We start from the raw sequence: 18,816 nt of genomic DNA on the forward strand, positions 1-18,816 counted from the left end.
AGGGGTATCATGCAAGATTCCCACGCGGGGGCCAGTCGCGGATTGCCGTAACAGAGTTTTTGACCGAAGGTGACCCCTCCCTTGAAAGAAGGGTTCGAATCCAGCTCCGGCTGTTATTTAAACATTATAAACCTCACCTTTTTAAGTTAATGTGACCCACTCAAGTGATGTTGAACAATAACCTTTTATAGCAATTTATAAAAAGGAAAATGCATAAATATAAAGTGACAATGAGTTTTGAGTAGGATTCCTGTCTTTGGAATGTGCATTTGTCTCCCCCCTCAGATAACAGCCTGAAAAGGGTATTCAAAGCCATTCCTTATAGCGGGATTACGATAAAGTCCACTGAATCCAGAGTGCATTGCCTGTATCTGTGACAAATGCTGTTCCAGCAGATAAACATAATTTTTCTGTTAAAAAGTCTTTTCATAATTTTCATTTAAAATTTGTTTTGTATAATTCCATAATTTGCTAATAAACAAAGAAAGATTCATTCCTTTGAGGTCCTGACACTCATTAGATATTTGATATTTTGCGATCGTGAGCATAAACATTTTTGATTCAGTGATTTTATACAGGGGCCTAAGAGATAAATAGGCCTAACAATTATTTCATTGATAAAACCACCTTCAACTGCACAAAGAGCATGACTCTCTTAAAGGTCATTTTATTTTGATCTTTTGATAATTTAAATCAAAATGTTCTTAGTTGATTGGTTATATTACACAAAGTGGTTCAAGATAAAAAGTTTAGTTTCTTAAAATAATTTCAGTATAATAATAATAAAAAGTAAAAATGAGTATCATCAAGAAGAATACATTTCCTGCTTCAGTGTTATTTGATGGTCACCGAACACCTCAACCCTACTCGATGATCAAAGGGGGTTAGGAACAACCATTTGGTTTCCTTCCACATCACATGCGTACAAAATAATGCGTATTCGTCTGCCTGTCACCTCATCAGGGACAGGACCTGCATTTTATTTCAGCATTTTACTTCAGGAGGTTTGGGGCATAAAAGCTCATTCTCATACAACATGATTTTGTGATTGAAATGATACGCTTCATACTGTAATGAAGACTATTTTTGCTGCATTAATAAATAGTTATTGATCTGCATTTTGGACTACAAGTATTACTTCACAAAGGACCAAATTCCTACACATATCAACTGGAGTCAGTGATTTAATACAAACATAATTTATTAATTTCAGTGATATTAACAGACGCACATACACATCCTGATACAGTACCCAATACACACATACATGAAGACACCCGTATACAATACAAACTCTTTAATTACTAGGTATGCAACATCTATGTAAAAAAAACTGTGCGGCAACAGCACAAACATACACTTAAACAAAGGGACTGAAACGAATATATAAACCTGTCCCAAAAAAAGGCATTTTACATTGTTCCAAGGTTCAATGGTGGGGGGTGGGGGCCTGGAAGAACTGTGTGTATCTGTGTGTGTGTGTGCATATGTGTGTGCCTCATTTTCCTCTCTCAGCTGACCATCTCTGTTTCTCCTTTTCATAAAAGGCAGTGGCCTGAAACTCGCTCCAGGTCATCTCCCTTGCCATGCCTTGTGCTTGGTATTGGGAAAATACCTTAGCCGGGCAGTATATGTACTTGCCAGCCACACCTGGGAAGCCTGCATGAATATGCGGGCTATTTGGGCCTTGTTTCAGTTCTTTGTGGCAGAACCTACATAAACGCCCTTTCTGTGCTTCTTCGGCCCTGGTCCTCTTTAATTTCTTTTCTTCAACCCTCACTTTTGTTGCCTCAATCTCTCGGACGAAAAATGGTGTCGATATAAAGTCTTCAAAACGCATTTTGGGGTTTGCAAGACCCTCTCCCTGGTAAGTTTTGAATACTTTAGTTGAGCAGTAAAAGTACCTGCTTTGTCCACTTTGATGGAAGTAATGAATAGAGGACCCGTCATTTTCATAACGTGATTTAGGTTGGCCACAAGCAAGGCACATTTTGGTCCTCTTCTTTTGAGGCAGCTGTTGTTGTTGTTGTTGTTGCTGCTGCTGCTGTGTTTGCAAGATGCTGCGAACCATGCTCTCCACAGCGGCTTCAGTCAGAGGCACAGATACTGTTGGTGGGTTGACAGTTGCGGGGGGCAGAGTCACCACTGGTATGCTGACTGAACTGTCTGATGTCAGGCGCTGCCATAGCTGCTGTGTTTCCTGAAGCTTCTCTGGGCTCGTATTCATAGATGCGTTGGTGTTTTGAAGCTTCGCCAGGTGTTTTACATACCTACATATGTGTAGCTTAGTTGTTGGGTGCAGGAGGCTGTTTGGATCTGTGCTTGACCTATGCACCAATGCCGCGTAATCATGATCCACCAGTCTCAGAAGGTCTTTTTGACCATGATATTTGGTCAGTAGACCATCAATGGCTTCCCGCATTGGCTGTGTCCACCTGCTGTGGTCCAGGACAAACACCCTGCCACCTGTTTTTATTCGTCCTGTCCGTACACTTCGGGGGGAAGCAGAGAGCGGGAGAGCAAGAGATGTTGTAGCTCCTACAAAAGAGAAAAGTTGGCAAAAGAAAGAGACATTATCAGTCATTGTTAAATAGCCAGGCCTTGATCAACAATGATACTTCACACAAAAACAGGAAGAAAGGATGTAGTGAATCTGCGACACCTATCAATTAGGTAGTGTATTCAATCCTGTGGTGATTGAATTAGCATGTCTGTTAACTTGAGTAGTTCCCAGTCTCTTACACTCAGCCACTATTTTCCATGAATCAGTGTGTACCAGCTGTGCAGTAAATATGATAAGATCAAGGGAATGTGTGGCTAGCAAACATATTTGGCGTCAGAGACAGATATCTTTTAATAAACTTTGAAAATATATATAACATACAATCAACCAATAACTACTTTAGCAGTGGCCTGGGCTGTGAGTGAGAGAGTCACCTGTATCCATCTCAGGCAATCCAGACCACTCTGTCTTCACAGTGTGTGGTGGCACGGGCTGGTGCATGAGAGGAGACTGCTGGTGTGGCACAGGCTGGTGCATGAGAGGAGGCTGCTGGTGTGGCACAGGCTGGTGCATGAGAGGAGGCTGCTGGTGTGGCACAGGCTGGTGCATGAGAGGAGGCTGCTGGTGTGGCACAGGCTGGTGCATGAGAGGAGGCTGCTGGTGTGGCACAGGCTGGTGTGGTGGTGCAGGCTGGAGCAGCAGAGTTGGCAGGTGTGGCAGAGGAGATGGGGCTGTCCGGGTTAGATCTGCCTCGGGGAGTGGGGTCAAGAACACGGACATGTCCTTATGTTTCAGAGTCCTGTGTTTATCCCAGTCAATGGGCACAGGACGGCAACCGGGCTCATGGTACCGCAGACCGAATCTCTCTCCGGTATCAATCTTTGAGACTTGCAGGGCAGGATATTTAGGTTGGCCGGTAACCCTCGCAGACACAGCGTTCAGTTCTGCCATAAGCACCGGATCGAACACTGCAGGTAACACCACACCTGGCAGCTTGAGGTCCAGCAGCCGCTGGAAATTCCAGCGAGCGACACCAGTTATCCCCTGTGCTTGGAACAACTCAGGTGATACTTTGTTGCCCGTCACCCACTGCGCTTGGTGGAAGTGGTAGCCCTCCTGTTGAGAGGTGCCTCTCACAGGAATCCAGATGGGCACGGCAGCCCCCTCTCCCTGGACATGGTTCAGCTGGAGCGTGCCCCCGTAGCGGTACTGGATACCATCCTCTAGCTCTGGGTCACTGAGGCAGCCCCTGAGGATGTGCACCCGCTGGATTCTCCAGGTCTTCAGCATGGATGGCTTAAAGAGAGGGAGGTTGTTTGGGTCTTTGGCATGGTGGAAATGGCAAAGGACACTCTCAACCCTCTCTACCAATTCCGCTGGGGGTGGGATTTTCATTCGGCAGTGCTCATGGATGTGCTTCTTTGTAGGCTCTGCTGGCAGAATCCCACAGAAGGCATATGCCTCCTTCAGCTTCTGCAGATCCTGCTGGTCCACGACAGTAAATGCACGCGACAGGAACTGACAGAAGGAGCTGTAAAGTGCATGGTGTTCCGATACGCACTCCCTGCAGAACCGCCGCATGCAGTGGAACAGGTCCAACTTCACAACAATGTGTCTGTTGAACTTGCTCCTCGATGCACATTTGTTGGCACAATTGCCATTTGTGGCCTCTGCAGCTATAATGTCTGTGGTCTTCCAAGAGTCCCAGTAGAGGTGTTCATCTGCCTTGGGATCCTGTACCCGGAATGCTGCACAACAGTCCCTGATGGAAAAGAAATAAAGAAAAATTAGAACTTGTGAAATAGGTACTGTGACCCTATTGAGCAGACACACTTTTCGTATATTGAAATATAATGTCGGGCCTGAGAGATATGTAATTTCATACCTGTCCATCCACTGGTAGCTGGCTTTTTGTACTCCGGCAGCGGTGTACCTCTGTGCCAGTCCTTCGTATAAAGGCTCCAGTGATGCCTCGCTCTCAGACTGGACCATCACCCAGGAGAGGATCATCCAGTTCTCATTCATCACGGCATATGATGACATGGTGCCTGTTGTTAACGTCACCTTCCTGGCGACCTTCCGGGTGTGGTCCGATCTGAGGACCTGGCCAAAGGTGCCCTGGAGGAGGAGATTGATATCTCCCTCTTGTCGCTGGAATTCATTCAGGAGGCAGTCTGTGAGGTAGTATCCAGAAATGGACACACCGGACCACCCATGTGGACTGCCGTAGCCACCAAAGGGTGCAGCCTCCTTACCCCCCCTAATAAAGCCGGTGATGGTCCGATGTCCATGAGCTCCAGCCTCGCCGTCTCTGACACTTTGCACACTGTGCAGGTAGGCCAGGTGTGCCTGCTCATACTTTAAGTGGAGCATCTCCATGACCTGGTTGGCCATATCACCCGGAGACTTCCCGGTCCGTCTCAGCTCATGCACGATGGATTTGCACACGGCTTTTTTATAAGTGAGAATGGCTGGGAGGATGTTTTTTAATCTGGACGGCAGCATGGACAGCCATTCGGGGTTATCTGCGAACCAGTACTTCCTGCATGCCTTGCAGCAAAGCCTGGAGGCAAACACGTAGTATTGTCCACTAATTCCTACAACTGCACGTGGCCTTCCCACGCCAGCAGAGGCAATCTGGGGATGACTGCAGCCGTGGAGACAGGGCAGAACATAATTGTTCCTCGCCCGCTCCATTAAGGACGATTCTGGCTTCCAAATAAAAAAAGGATGGAGCTGGAAATAATTTGGAGAAGGCAGGTCTGATATATGGTCAATGAGCTCCGGCTGAGGAGGGTGACGCCATAGTGAGACCATATTCATGAGATGTCTTACAGGCCGTGACCCTGGCCATAGGCCCAAATCCCCCAATTCGGTCTTCATCCACACCCTCTGCTGGTGTGAACAGTTCCAGCGAAGGAGCTCCTGGTCATAGCTTGGAGGGAGTGGAGGCGGAGGGGGAGGAGTTGTTGCTGGCTGCATTACTGCTACAAAACACAAAGTATGGGGTTACTGACTGAAAACACAAAATTAACAAAGTATCTAAGAGCTGACACAATAACACTCAACAATCACTTCAGTTGTGTTTTTATGGAGTGAGGCTCACCTTCATCCAGTCGTGTCTCTGGCTCATGTTTGGCAGGGGCTGGAGGGTGTAAAAGGGTCATCAGTCAAACAATTGTATAATTTCAACAATTGTAGTATATTATCTAATAAAAAGTAAATACATGAATGATGGCTCTGAATATTTACTATTGGGTAAGGTTCAATGCCATACTTTGCGCTACTGCTTCAGTGGGCTCCACGAACACACGCAGAAGTTCCACTGGGACTGGAATGGGGGCCTTCACTGGCGCTGAAGGTTCATCAGTACCCTCTGTTCTTGACACAGTGGCTGTACATGATGCAGGAGAAGCTATTCAGGCAAAAAAAACAATGTTATCTATGGTATCTAATTTCAGCATAAACAAGTAAAATGATGTAATGGTTAAATATTTACCACGCAAGGAAGAGGCATGCACAGATAGAGGTCTGCCTCTGGACACTGCTGATGTGGGACCACTCGGTTCTGAAGGAAAAAGTCAAGAGTCAAGCTCACATTCTGATACCATTCCTTTTTATAAATGCTATACTTCAATGCTATATTAAAATTGTAAACTCACCGATCCATTAAAAGATGTTTGACACTGCAATAGAACTTTTAGAACACAAGAGAAATTAAACAACACAGCCAGAACACGGCCAAAAAAACAAACCAAGGTAATAAAATATTTGTTATGAGAGGATAGCCTCTCAATAACCAAGGGGGGAGAACCTCTGCCTGAAGACTTCGTTGGAGCTCTGGTGACTGGAGCAGGTGCTGAAGCTGAAGAAATAGACAAGACTTTGCTCAGAGGACATGCAAACCATAATTTCTCATGAAAAATAACCAGATTTGACAGGTAAAAAATTGTTTGCACAAAAAGATTCTTTTATTTTTAACAAAACATAAATTTACTTACACGGCCGAGTCTCCAGTTTGGAGGGCGACAGGTTCAGCATTGCTGCCTCCAACTCCTCATCGTCGTCCATGGCTGTTAAAAGAATGATACAAAATAAAAATTACATTACGCTTGTATCTGGGGCACCGTTTGTCCATGTGTTGAACGTGAATATACACACACGATAACTCACCGAGTTGTTGTGAGCCCTGACTAGAGGGGGCTGGCGCAACAACAGTCGCCGTAGCTACTCCCTGTTGCCGTTGTTGCAGCAGCAGGAACTGTTGCAGCCTGTGCATCCGAGTTCCAGGACCGCATTTCCGTGCCAGGATGAAAGAAGCGTAGCCGTCAGCCCGGCTCTCCCACACTTCTTTCCAGGTGCTGTTGGCCCGGTGCCCGAAACCGACCAAATTTTCTCCATCGCAGGTGACAGTCGCAGGTGGAGCCTGTTTCTTTCTTTCGTATGCCAACAGGTCCTGGATTTCCTGGAAGCTGTGGGCATATTCCAGGAATGACAATAGGCTGTTCTTGCTGTGCCCTTCTGCTGTAAAAGTGCCAGCCTTGGTCTCTTTTTCCACTCTTCCGCTTAAGTATATCGCATACCCCACATCATTTTCCAAAAGCCACTTGAAGCTTTTGCCCTTATATTTTCCAAACTGGAGGATGTATTCCCCCAGTAACTCTGTCCGGTCGGTGTAGTCCCCTCCTCTTTGGAAGACGACATCATGCGCATTCTGTCTGACCACCTCTTCTTTCACTGGCGCTGACCTGTCTTGCAAGGAGGGGTTGTTTTTAATCACTCTTGCTGCTTCAGAAGGATCCTGCCTTAAAAAGCCCAGGGCCCCCCTTCTAAAACAAACCTTCGCCTTCCCAGGGAAGAAAGGACCGGTTTTCTGGGCCATCTGTACAAAAATAATAAGAAATTAGTCCACTAAATAATGAATTGAAATTGTATCATATGTTTGAAATCTATGATGAAGCTGGTTGCCAAGTTGTTACTAGGCAGTAGGAAGGGTGATTTCTTAGAGGTTGCAACATGTCCAAAGCAGCCAATAAAATAGCTGAGTATGTACTATGACATCTGTAGGATGAAACAGGTGCACAAAAGGCGCCAATAATAACAACGATAATAATAATGAGTTAGGTTAACTCGCGACACCGTCGTAGTAATCTAACTTCGTAGTAACGTTACACCCACAGCCGCCGTGAACAGCGTCCCTAGATACCACGAACAGCGTCCCTAGATACCATAAAAGTTAACTTCACAAATGACTCCCACTACTAGCTACCCAGCTAGCTACCAAAAACTTTTCATTCCATCGACATTATTTAAAGGGTGACACTGTATCTTCCCATTTTCGCGACGAAAGGTTAACAATAAATTACGTTCTCAAGAAATTAACGTCGTGTTGCTATCGGTGGAGGTAACTTACCTTAGTAAGTAGACTGACTGACGACAGGATAAAAACCGGCGATCCTGATGATTCTTTCTTCCCGACGATGGAAATGGTCAAAAGAAATCTTCAGTTCGTCGGTTTAAAAATGTAAACGCGAATAAAATAAAATATCAATATCAATAAAATCCGATCTTCTGTAAATCTCAGCTCGTCGCTCTCTCTCTCTCTCTCTCGCTCCGGCTCTCTCTGTGGCCGGCTCGCTGTCATTCTCTCTCTCTCGTACCGTTTCAAACGGACACGCCGTCTTCTCATTGGCCGCGGCGGAAAAAGGGAAATAGCGCCAGGGCTCCGTCGGGTTCAACGTAGTGGCGGAAAATATATTACATCCGTAGTGGTTTAGGACTACCATTGAGAATGAATGGGTTTTGGTTTAGGGAGTTTTAGCTAAACAATACGCGGCTGCCGTTCTTGCGACCCGGGTTCGATTCCCGGCTGGCGCAAGGGTCCTGTTGCCTTTTGGGCTGCTGCCGCTTCTTCTCTTTGCCAGACGTACCTTAATGTTGGCTGTGTTGAAATATCCGGACATTTGGAACGTTTCAAAGCCCTTTCTGTACTCCTCTGCTGTATCGCAATCTCCAATGAACTGCATTGCCTCTAGATAATCCAGGTTGTGCCATTGGAGTACTTGAGTGTGCCATCTGAAATGTGAAAATAGACTGTTCTTTTTTATGCTGCTTCTTTCCTTAATGGTCAAGTCGTTTGGTTTTGTGCATTCTCCCCAATTGTTAGCTATGGATTCCCTTTCTGGGAATGTTTCATGTCATTCTCTCGTCCTTTGTCAACAGATTGTGGTCTGGTTTTCAGACTCATCCCATTATTAGGAGGCATAAAAATTGCCTTTGGTGTGTGCTAGTGGTGTTGGGGTATCATGTTAGATTCCCCTTCTTGCGACCTGCGTTCGATTCCAGGCTGGCGCAAGGGTCCTGTTCCCTTTTGGGCTGCTGCCGCTTCTTCTCTTTGCCAGACGTACCTTAATGTTGGCTGTGTTGAAATATCCGGACATTTGGAACGTTTCAAAGCCCTTTCTGTACTCCTCTGCTCTATCGCAATCTCCAATGAACTGCTTTGCCTGTACATAATCCAGGTTGTACCATTGGATTACTTAAGTGTGCCATCTGCAACTTGAAAATAGACTGTTCTTTTTTATGTTGCTTATTTCCATAATGGTCAAGTCGTTTTGCTTCTGTGCATTCTCCCCAATTGTTAGCCATGGATTCCCTTTCTGGGAATGTTTTATGTCATTCTCTCTAGTCCTTTGTCAACAGATTGTGGTCTGGTTTTCAGGCTCATCCCTTTATTAGGAGGCATAAAAATTGCCCTTGGTGTGTGCTAATGGTGTTGGGGTATCATGTTAGATTCCTCTTCTTGCGACCCGCGTTCGATTCCTGGCTGGCGCAAGGGTCCTGTTCCCTTTTGGGCTGCTGCCGCTTCTTCTCTTTGCCAGACGTACCTCAATGTTTGCTGTGTTGAAATATCCGGACATTTGGAACGTCTCAAAGCCCTTTCTGTACTCCTCTGCTCTATCGCAATCTCCAATGAACTGCTTTGCCTCTAGATAATCCAGGTTGTGTCACTGGATTACTTGAGTGTGCCATCAGAAATGTGAAAATAGACTGTTCTTTTTCATGCTGCTTATTTCCATAATGGTCAAGTCGTTTTGTTTTTGTGCATTCTCCCCAATTGTTAGCTATGGATTCCCTTTCTGGGAATGTTTCATGTCATTCTCTCGTCCTTTGTCAACAGATTGTGGTCTGGTTTTCAGACTCATCCCTTTATTAGAAGGCATAAACATGAACCGTACCGTTTGCCAGTGGTGTTGGGGTATCATGTTAGATTCCTCTTCTTGCGTCCTGCATTCGATTCCCGGCTGGCGCAAGGGTCTGGTTCCCTTTTGGGCTGCTGCCGCTTCTTCTCTTTGCCAGACGTACCTTAATGTTGGCTGTTTTGAAATATCCGGACATTTGGAACATGTTTCAAAGCCCTTTCTGTACTCCTCTGCTCTATCGCAATCTCCAATGAACTGCTTTGCCTGGACAAAATCCAGGTTGTGCCATTGGATTACTTGAGTGTGCCATCTGCAACTTGAAAATAGACTGTTCTTTTTTATGTTGCTTATTTCCATAATGGTCAAGTCGTTTTGCTTCTGTGCATTCTCCCCAATTGTTAGCTATGGATTCCCTTTCTGGGAATGTTTTATGTCATTCTCTCGAGTCCTTTGTCAACAGATTGTGGTCTGGTTTTCAGACTCATCCCATTATTAGGAGGCATAAAAATTGCCCTTGGTGTGTGGTAGTGGTGTTGGGGTATCATGTTAGATTCCCCTTCTTGTGACCCGGGTTCGATTCCCGGCTGGCGCAAGGGTCCTGTTGCCTTTTGGGCTGCTGCCGCTTCTTCTCTTTGCCAGACGTACCTTAATGTTGGCTGTGTTGAAATATCCAGACATTTGGAACGTTTCAAAGCCCTTTCTGTACTCCTCTGCTGTATCGCAATCTCCAATGAACTGCATTGCCTCTAGATAATCCAGGTTGTGCCATTGGAGTACTTGAGTGTGCCATCTGAAATGTGAAAATAGACTGTTCTTTTTTATGCTGCTTCTTTCCTTAATGGTCAAGTCGTTTGGTTTTGTGCATTCTCCCCAATTGTTAGCTATGGATTCCCTTTCTGGGAATGTTTCATGTCATTCTCTCGTCCTTTGTCAACAGATTGTGGTCTGGTTTTCAGACTCATCCCATTATTAGGAGGCATAAAAATTGCCCTTGGTGTGTGCTAGTGGTGTTGGGGTATCATGTTAGATTCCTCTTCTTGCGTCCTGCATTCGATTCCCGGCTGGCGCAAGGGTCTGGTTCCCTTTTGGGCTGCTGCCGCTTCTTCTCTTTGCCAGACGTACCTTAATGTTGGCTGTGTTGAAATATCCGGACATTTGGAACATGTTTCAAAGCCCTTTCTGTACTCCTCTGCTCTATCGCAATCTCCAATGAACTGCTTTGCCTGGACAAAATCCAGGTTGTGCCATTGGATTACTTGAGTGTGCCATCTGCAACTTGAAAATAGACTGTTCTTTTTTATGTTGCTTATTTCCATAATGGTCAAGTCGTTTTGCTTCTGTGCATTCTCCCCAATTGTTAGCTATGGATTCCCTTTCTGGGAATGTTTTATGTCATTCTCTCGAGTCCTTTGTCAACAGATTGTGGTCTGGTTTTCAGACTCATCCCATTATTAGGAGGCATAAAAATTGCCCTTGGTGTGTGCTAGTGGTGTTGGGGTATCATGTTAGATTCCCCTTCTTGCGACCTGCGTTCGATTCCGGGCTGGCGCAAGGGTCCTGTTCCCTTTTGGGCTGCTGCCGCTTCTTCTCTTTGCCAGACGTACCTTAATGTTGGCTGTGTTGAAATATCCGGACATTTGGAACGTTTCAAAGCCCTTTCTGTACTCCTCTTCTCTATCGCAATCTCCAATGAACTGCTTTGCCTCTAGATAATCCAGGTTGTGTCACTGGATTACTTGAGTGTGCCATCAGAAATGTGAAAATAGACTGTTCTTTTTCATGCTGCTTATTTCCATAATGGTCAAGTCGTTTTGTTTTTGTGCATTCTCCCCAATTGTTAGCTATGGATTCCCTTTCTGGGAATGTTTCATGTCATTCTCTCGTCCTTTGTCAACAGATTGTGGTCTGGTTTTCAGACTCATCCCTTTATTAGAAGGCATAAACATGAACCGTACCGTTTGCCAGTGGTGTTGGGGTATCATGTTAGATTCCTCTTCTTGCGTCCTGCATTCGATTCCCGGCTGGCGCAAGGGTCTGGTTCCCTTTTGGGCTGCTGCCGCTTCTTCTCTTTGCCAGACGTACCTTAATGTTGGCTGTTTTGAAATATCCGGACATTTGGAACATGTTTCAAAGCCCTTTCTGTACTCCTCTGCTCTATCGCAATCTCCAATGAACTGCTTTGCCTGGACAAAATCCAGGTTGTGCCATTGGATTACTTGAGTGTGCCATCTGCAACTTGAAAATAGACTGTTCTTTTTTATGTTGCTTATTTCCATAATGGTCAAGTCGTTTTGCTTCTGTGCATTCTCCCCAATTGTTAGCTATGGATTCCCTTTCTGGGAATGTTTTATGTCATTCTCTCGAGTCCTTTGTCAACAGATTGTGGTCTGGTTTTCAGACTCATCCCATTATTAGGAGGCATAAAAATTGCCCTTGGTGTGTGCTAGTGGTGTTGGGGTATCATGTTAGATTCCCCTTCTTGCGACCTGCGTTCGATTCCGGGCTGGCGCAAGGGTCCTGTTCCCTTTTGGGCTGCTGCCGCTTCTTCTCTTTGCCAGACGTACCTTAATGTTGGCTGTGTTGAAATATCCGGACATTTGGAACGTTTCAAAGCCCTTTCTGTACTCCTCTGCTCTATCGCAATCTCCAATGAACTGCTTTGCCTCTAGATAATCCAGGTTGTGTCACTGGATTACTTGAGTGTGCCATCAGAAATGTGAAAATAGACTGTTCTTTTTCATGCTGCTTATTTCCATAATGGTCAAGTCGTTTTGTTTTTGTGCATTCTCCCCAATTGTTAGCTATGGATTCCCTTTCTGGGAATGTTTCATGTCATTCTCTCGTCCTTTGTCAACAGATTGTGGTCTGGTTTTCAGACTCATCCCTTTATTAGAAGGCATAAACAAAAACGAAAGTGTGTGCCAGTGGTGTAGGGGTATCATGCAAGATTCCCATTCTTGCGACCCGGGTTCGATTCCCGGCTGGCGCAAGGGTCCTGTTGCCTTTTGGGCTGCTGCCGCTTCTTCTCTTTGCCAGACGTACCTTAATGTTGGCTGTGTTGAAATATCCGGACATTTGGAACGTTTCAAAGCCCTTTCTGTACTCCTCTGCTGTATCGCAATCTCCAATGAACTGCATTGCCTCTAGATAATCCAGGTTGTGCCATTGGAGTACTTGAGTGTGCCATCTGAAATGTGAAAATAGACTGTTCTTTTTTATGCTGCTTCTTTCCTTAATGGTCAAGTCGTTTTGTTTTTGTGCATTCTCCCCAATTGTTAGCTATGGATTCCCTTTCTGGGAATGTTTCATGTCATTCTCTCGTCCTTTGTCAACAGATTGTGGTCTGGTTTTCAGACTCATCCCATTATTAGGAGGCATAAAAATTGCCCTTGGTGTGTGCTAGTGGTGTTGGGGTATCATGTTAGATACCCCTTCTTGCGACCTGCGTTCGATTCCAGGCTGGCGCAAGGGTCCTGTTCCCTTTTGGGCTGCTGCCGCTTCTTCTCTTTGCCAGACGTACCTCAATGTTTGCTGTGTTGAAATATCCGGACATTTGGAACGTCTCAAAGCCCTTTCTGTACTCCTCTGCTCTATCGCAATCTCCAATGAACTGCTTTGCCTCTAGATAATCCAGGTTGTGTCACTGGATTACTTGAGTGTGCCATCAGAAATGTGAAAATAGACTGTTCTTTTTCATGCTGCTTATTTCCATAATGGTCAAGTCGTTTTGTTTTTGTGCATTCTCCCCAATTGTTAGCTATGGATTCCCTTTCTGGGAATGTTTCATGTCATTCTCTCGTCCTTTGTCAACAGATTGTGGTCTGGTTTTCAGACTCATCCCTTTATTAGAAGGCATAAACAAAAATGAAAGCGTGTGCCAGTGGTGTAGGGGTATCATGCAAGATTCCCATTCTTGCGATCTGGGTTCGATTCCCGGCTGGCGCAAGGGTCCTGTTCCCTTTTGGGCTGCTGCCGCTTCTTCTCTTTGCCAGACGTACCTCAATGTTTGCTGTGTTGAAATATCCGGACATTTGGAACGTCTCAAAGCCCTTTCTGTACTCCTCTGCTCTATCGCAATCTCCAACGAACTGCTTTGCCTGTACATAATCAAGGTTGTGCCATTGGATTACTTGAGTGTGCCATCTGCAACTTGAAAATAGACTGTTCTTTTTTATGTTGCTTATTTCCATAATGGTCAAGTCGTTTTGCTTCTGTGCATTCTCCCCAATTGTTAGCTATGGATTCCCTTTCTGGGAATGTTTTATGTCATTCTCTCTAGTCCTTTGTCAACAGATTGTGGTCTGGTTTTCAGGCTCATCCCTTTATTAGGAGGCATAAAAATAGCCCTTGGTGTGTGCTAATGGTGTTGGGGTATCATGTTAGATTCCTCTTCTTGCGACCCGCATTCGATTCCCGGCTGGCGCAAGGGTCTGGTTCCCTTTTCGGCTGCTGCCGCTTCTTCTCTTTGCCAGACGTACCTTAATGTTGGCTGTGTTGAAATATCCGGACATTTGGAACGTTTCAAAGCCCTTTCTGTACTCCTCTGCTCTATCGCAATCTCCAATGAACTGCTTTGCCTGGACATAATCCAGGTTGTGCCATTGGATTACTTGAGTGTGCCATCTGCAACTTGAAAATAGACTGTTCTTTTTTATGTTGCTTATTTCCATAATGGTCAAGTCGTTTTGCTTCTGTGCATTCTCCCCAATTGTTAGCTATGGATTCCCTTTCTGGGAATGTTTTATGTCATTCTCTCTAGTCCTTTGTCAACAGATTGTGGTCTGGTTTTCAGGCTCATCCCATTATTAGGAGGCATAAAAATTGCCCTTGGTGTGTGCTAGTGGTGTTGGGGTATCATGTTAGATTCCCCTTCTTGCGACCTGCGTTCGATTCCGGGCTGGCGGAAGGGTCCTGTTCCCTTTTGGGCTGCTGCCGCTTCTTCTCTTTGCCAGACATACCTTAATGTTGGCTGTGTTGAAATATCCGGACATTTGGAACGTTTCAAAGCCCTTTCTGTACTCCTCTGCTCTATCGCAATCTCCAATGAACTGCTTTGCCTGGACAAAATCCAGGTTGGGGCATTTGATTTCTTGAGTGTGCCATCTGCAACTTGAAAATAGACTGTTCTTTTTTATGTTGCTTATTTCCATAATGGTCAAGTCGTTTTGCTTCTGTGCATTCTCCCCAATTGTTAGCTATGGATTCCCTTTCTGGGAATGTTTTATGTCATTCTCTCGAGTCCTTTGTCAACAGATTGTGGTCTGGTTTTCAGACTCATCCCATTATTAGGAGGCATAAAAATTGCCCTTGGTGTGTGCTAGTGGTGTTGGGGTATCATGTTAGATTCCCCTTCTTGCGACCTGCGTTCGATTCCGGGCTGGCGCAAGGGTCCTGTTCCCTTTTGGGCTGCTGCCGCTTCTTCTCTTTGCCAGACGTACCTTAATGTTGGCTGTGTTGAAATATCCGGACATTTGGAACGTTTCAAAGCCCTTTCTGTACTCCTCTTCTCTATCGCAATCTCCAATGAACTGCTTTGCCTCTAGATAATCCAGGTTGTGTCACTGGATTACTTGAGTGTGCCATCAGAAATGTGAAAATAGACTGTTCTTTTTCATGCTGCTTATTTCCATAATGGTCAAGTCGTTTTGTTTTTGTGCATTCTCCCCAATTGTTAGCTATGGATTCCCTTTCTGGGAATGTTTCATGTCATTCTCTCGTCCTTTGTCAACAGATTGTGGTCTGGTTTTCAGACTCATCCCTTTATTAGAAGGCATAAACAAAAACGAAAGCGTGTGCCAGTGGTGTAGGGGTATCATGCAAGATTCCCATTCTTGCGATCTGGGTTCGATTCCCGGCTGGCGCAAGGGTCCTGTTCCCTTTTGGGCTGCTGCCGCTTCTTCTCTTTGCCAGACGTACCTTAATGTTGGCTGTGTTGAAATATCCGGACATTTGGAACGTTTCAAAGCCCTTTCTGTACTCCTCTGCTCTATCGCAATCTCCAATGAACTGCTTTGCCTGGACAAAATCCAGGTTGTGCCATTTGATTTCTTGAGTGTGCCATCTGCAACTTGAAAATAGACTGTTCTTTTTTATGTTGCTTATTTCCATAATGGTCAAGTCGTTTTGCTTCTGTGCATTCTCCCCAATTGTTAGCTATGGATTCCCTTTCTGGGAATGTTTTATGTCATTCTCTCGAGTCTTTTGTCAACAGATTGTGGTCTGGTTTTCAGACTCATCCCATTATTAGGAGGCATAAAAATTGCCCTTGGTGTGTGCTAGTGGTGTTGGGGTATCATGTTAGATTCCCCTTCTTGCGACCTGCGTTCGATTCCGGGCTGGCGCAAGGGTCCTGTTCCCTTTTGGGCTGCTGCCGCTTCTTCTCTTTGCCAGACGTACCTTAATGTTGGCTGTGTTGAAATATCCGGACATTTGGAACGTTTCAAAGCCCTTTCTGTACTCCTCTTCTCTATCGCAATCTCCAATGAACTGCTTTGCCTCTAGATAATCCAGGTTGTGTCACTGGATTACTTGAGTGTGCCATCAGAAATGTGAAAATAGACTGTTCTTTTTCATGCTGCTTATTTCCATAATGGTCAAGTCGTTTTGTTTTTGTGCATTCTCCCCAATTGTTAGCTATGGATTCCCTTTCTGGGAATGTTTCATGTCATTCTCTCGTCCTTTGTCAACAGATTGTGGTCTGGTTTTCAGACTCATCCCTTTATTAGAAGGCATAAACATGAACCGTACCGTTTGCCAGTGGTGTTGGGGTATCATGTTAGATTCCTCTTCTTGCGTCCTGCATTCGATTCCCGGCTGGCGCAAGGGTCTGGTTCCCTTTTGGGCTGCTGCCGCTTCTTCTCTTTGCCAGACGTACCTTAATGTTGGCTGTGTTGAAATATCCGGACATTTGGAATGTTTCAAAGCCCTTTCTGTACTCCTCTGCTGTATCGCAATCTCCAATGAACTGCATTGCCTCTAGATAATCCAGGTTGTGCCATTGGAGTACTTGAGTGTGCCATCTGAAATGTGAAAATAGACTGTTCTTTTTTATGCTGCTGCTTTCCTTAATGGTCAAGTCGTTTTGTTTTTGTGCATTCTCCCCAATTGTTAGCTATGGATTCCCTTTCTGGGAATGTTTCATGTCATTCTCTCGTCCTTTGTCAACAGATTGTGGTCTGGTTTTCAGACTCATCCCATTATTAGGAGGCATAAAAATTGCCCTTGGTGTGTGCTAGTGGTGTTGGGGTATCATGTTAGATACCCCTTCTTGCGACCTGCGTTCGATTCCAGGCTGGCGCAAGGGTCCTGTTCCCTTTTGGGCTGCTGCCGCTTCTTCTCTTTGCCAGACGTACCTCAATGTTTGCTGTGTTGAAATATCCGGACATTTGGAACGTCTCAAAGCCCTTTCTGTACTCCTCTGCTCTATCGCAATCTCCAATGAACTGCTTTGCCTCTAGATAATCCAGGTTGTGTCACTGGATTACTTGAGTGTGCCATCAGAAATGTGAAAATAGACTGTTCTTTTTCATGCTGCTTATTTCCATAATGGTCAAGTCGTTTTGTTTTTGTGCATTCTCCCCAATTGTTAGCTATGGATTCCCTTTCTGGGAATGTTTCATGTCATTCTCTCGTCCTTTGTCAACAGATTGTGGTCTGGTTTTCAGACTCATCCCTTTATTAGAAGGCATAAACAAAAATGAAAGCGTGTGCCAGTGGTGTAGGGGTATCATGCAAGATTCCCATTCTTGCGATCTGGGTTCGATTCCCGGCTGGCGCAAGGGTCCTGTTCCCTTTTGGGCTGCTGCCGCTTCTTCTCTTTGCCAGACGTACCTCAATGTTTGCTGTGTTGAAATATCCGGACATTTGGAACGTCTCAAAGCCCTTTCTGTACTCCTCTGCTCTATCGCAATCTCCAACGAACTGCTTTGCCTGTACATAATCAAGGTTGTGCCATTGGATTACTTGAGTGTGCCATCTGCAACTTGAAAATAGACTGTTCTTTTTTATGTTGCTTATTTCCATAATGGTCAAGTCGTTTTGCTTCTGTGCATTCTCCCCAATTGTTAGCTATGGATTCCCTTTCTGGGAATGTTTTATGTCATTCTCTCTAGTCCTTTGTCAACAGATTGTGGTCTGGTTTTCAGGCTCATCCCTTTATTAGGAGGCATAAAAATAGCCCTTGGTGTGTGCTAATGGTGTTGGGGTATCATGTTAGATTCCTCTTCTTGCGACCCGCATTCGATTCCCGGCTGGCGCAAGGGTCTGGTTCCCTTTTCGGCTGCTGCCGCTTCTTCTCTTTGCCAGACGTACCTTAATGTTGGCTGTGTTGAAATATCCGGACATTTGGAACGTTTCAAAGCCCTTTCTGTACTCCTCTGCTCTATCGCAATCTCCAATGAACTGCTTTGCCTGGACATAATCCAGGTTGTGCCATTGGATTACTTGAGTGTGCCATCTGCAACTTGAAAATAGACTGTTCTTTTTTATGTTGCTTATTTCCATAATGGTCAAGTCGTTTTGCTTCTGTGCATTCTCCCCAATTGTTAGCTATGGATTCCCTTTCTGGGAATGTTTTATGTCATTCTCTCTAGTCCTTTGTCAACAGATTGTGGTCTGGTTTTCAGGCTCATCCCATTATTAGGAGGCATAAAAATTGCCCTTGGTGTGTGCTAGTGGTGTTGGGGTATCATGTTAGATTCCCCTTCTTGCGACCTGCGTTCGATTCCGGGCTGGCGGAAGGGTCCTGTTCCCTTTTGGGCTGCTGCCGCTTCTTCTCTTTGCCAGACATACCTTAATGTTGGCTGTGTTGAAATATCCGGACATTTGGAACGTTTCAAAGCCCTTTCTGTACTCCTCTGCTCTATCGCAATCTCCAATGAACTGCTTTGCCTGGACAAAATCCAGGTTGTGGCATTTGATTTCTTGAGTGTGCCATCTGCAACTTGAAAATAGACTGTTCTTTTTTATGTTGCTTATTTCCATAATGGTCAAGTCGTTTTGCTTCTGTGCATTCTCCCCAATTGTTAGCTATGGATTCCCTTTCTGGGAATGTTTTATGTCATTCTCTCGAGTCCTTTGTCAACAGATTGTGGTCTGGTTTTCAGACTCATC

General features: G+C 45.1%; 4 non-coding genes across 4 annotated transcripts; all 4 read left to right on the forward strand.

The window, feature by feature from the left end:
- Nucleotides 1–12,623: 12,623 nt before the first annotated feature.
- trnag-ccc (transfer RNA glycine (anticodon CCC)) lies at nucleotides 12,624–12,694 on the forward strand. The gene has a single exon. It is a non-coding gene; the product is annotated as a tRNA-Gly (tRNA).
- An 885-nt stretch (nucleotides 12,695–13,579) lies between these two features.
- Nucleotides 13,580–13,650, forward strand: trnag-ccc (transfer RNA glycine (anticodon CCC)). The gene has a single exon. It is a non-coding gene; the product is annotated as a tRNA-Gly (tRNA).
- Nucleotides 13,651–15,497: 1,847 nt separating this feature from the next.
- Nucleotides 15,498–15,568, forward strand: trnag-ccc (transfer RNA glycine (anticodon CCC)). The gene has a single exon. It is a non-coding gene; the product is annotated as a tRNA-Gly (tRNA).
- A 1,843-nt stretch (nucleotides 15,569–17,411) lies between these two features.
- On the forward strand, nucleotides 17,412–17,482 carry trnag-ccc (transfer RNA glycine (anticodon CCC)). Its single transcript has one exon. It is a non-coding gene; the product is annotated as a tRNA-Gly (tRNA).
- The last annotated feature ends 1,334 nt before the right edge of the window (nucleotides 17,483–18,816 follow it).

Source organism: Conger conger, chromosome 6 (assembly GCF_963514075.1).
Source record: "Conger conger chromosome 6, fConCon1.1, whole genome shotgun sequence".
In the NCBI taxonomy this organism is placed as follows: domain Eukaryota; kingdom Metazoa; phylum Chordata; class Actinopteri; order Anguilliformes; family Congridae; genus Conger; species Conger conger.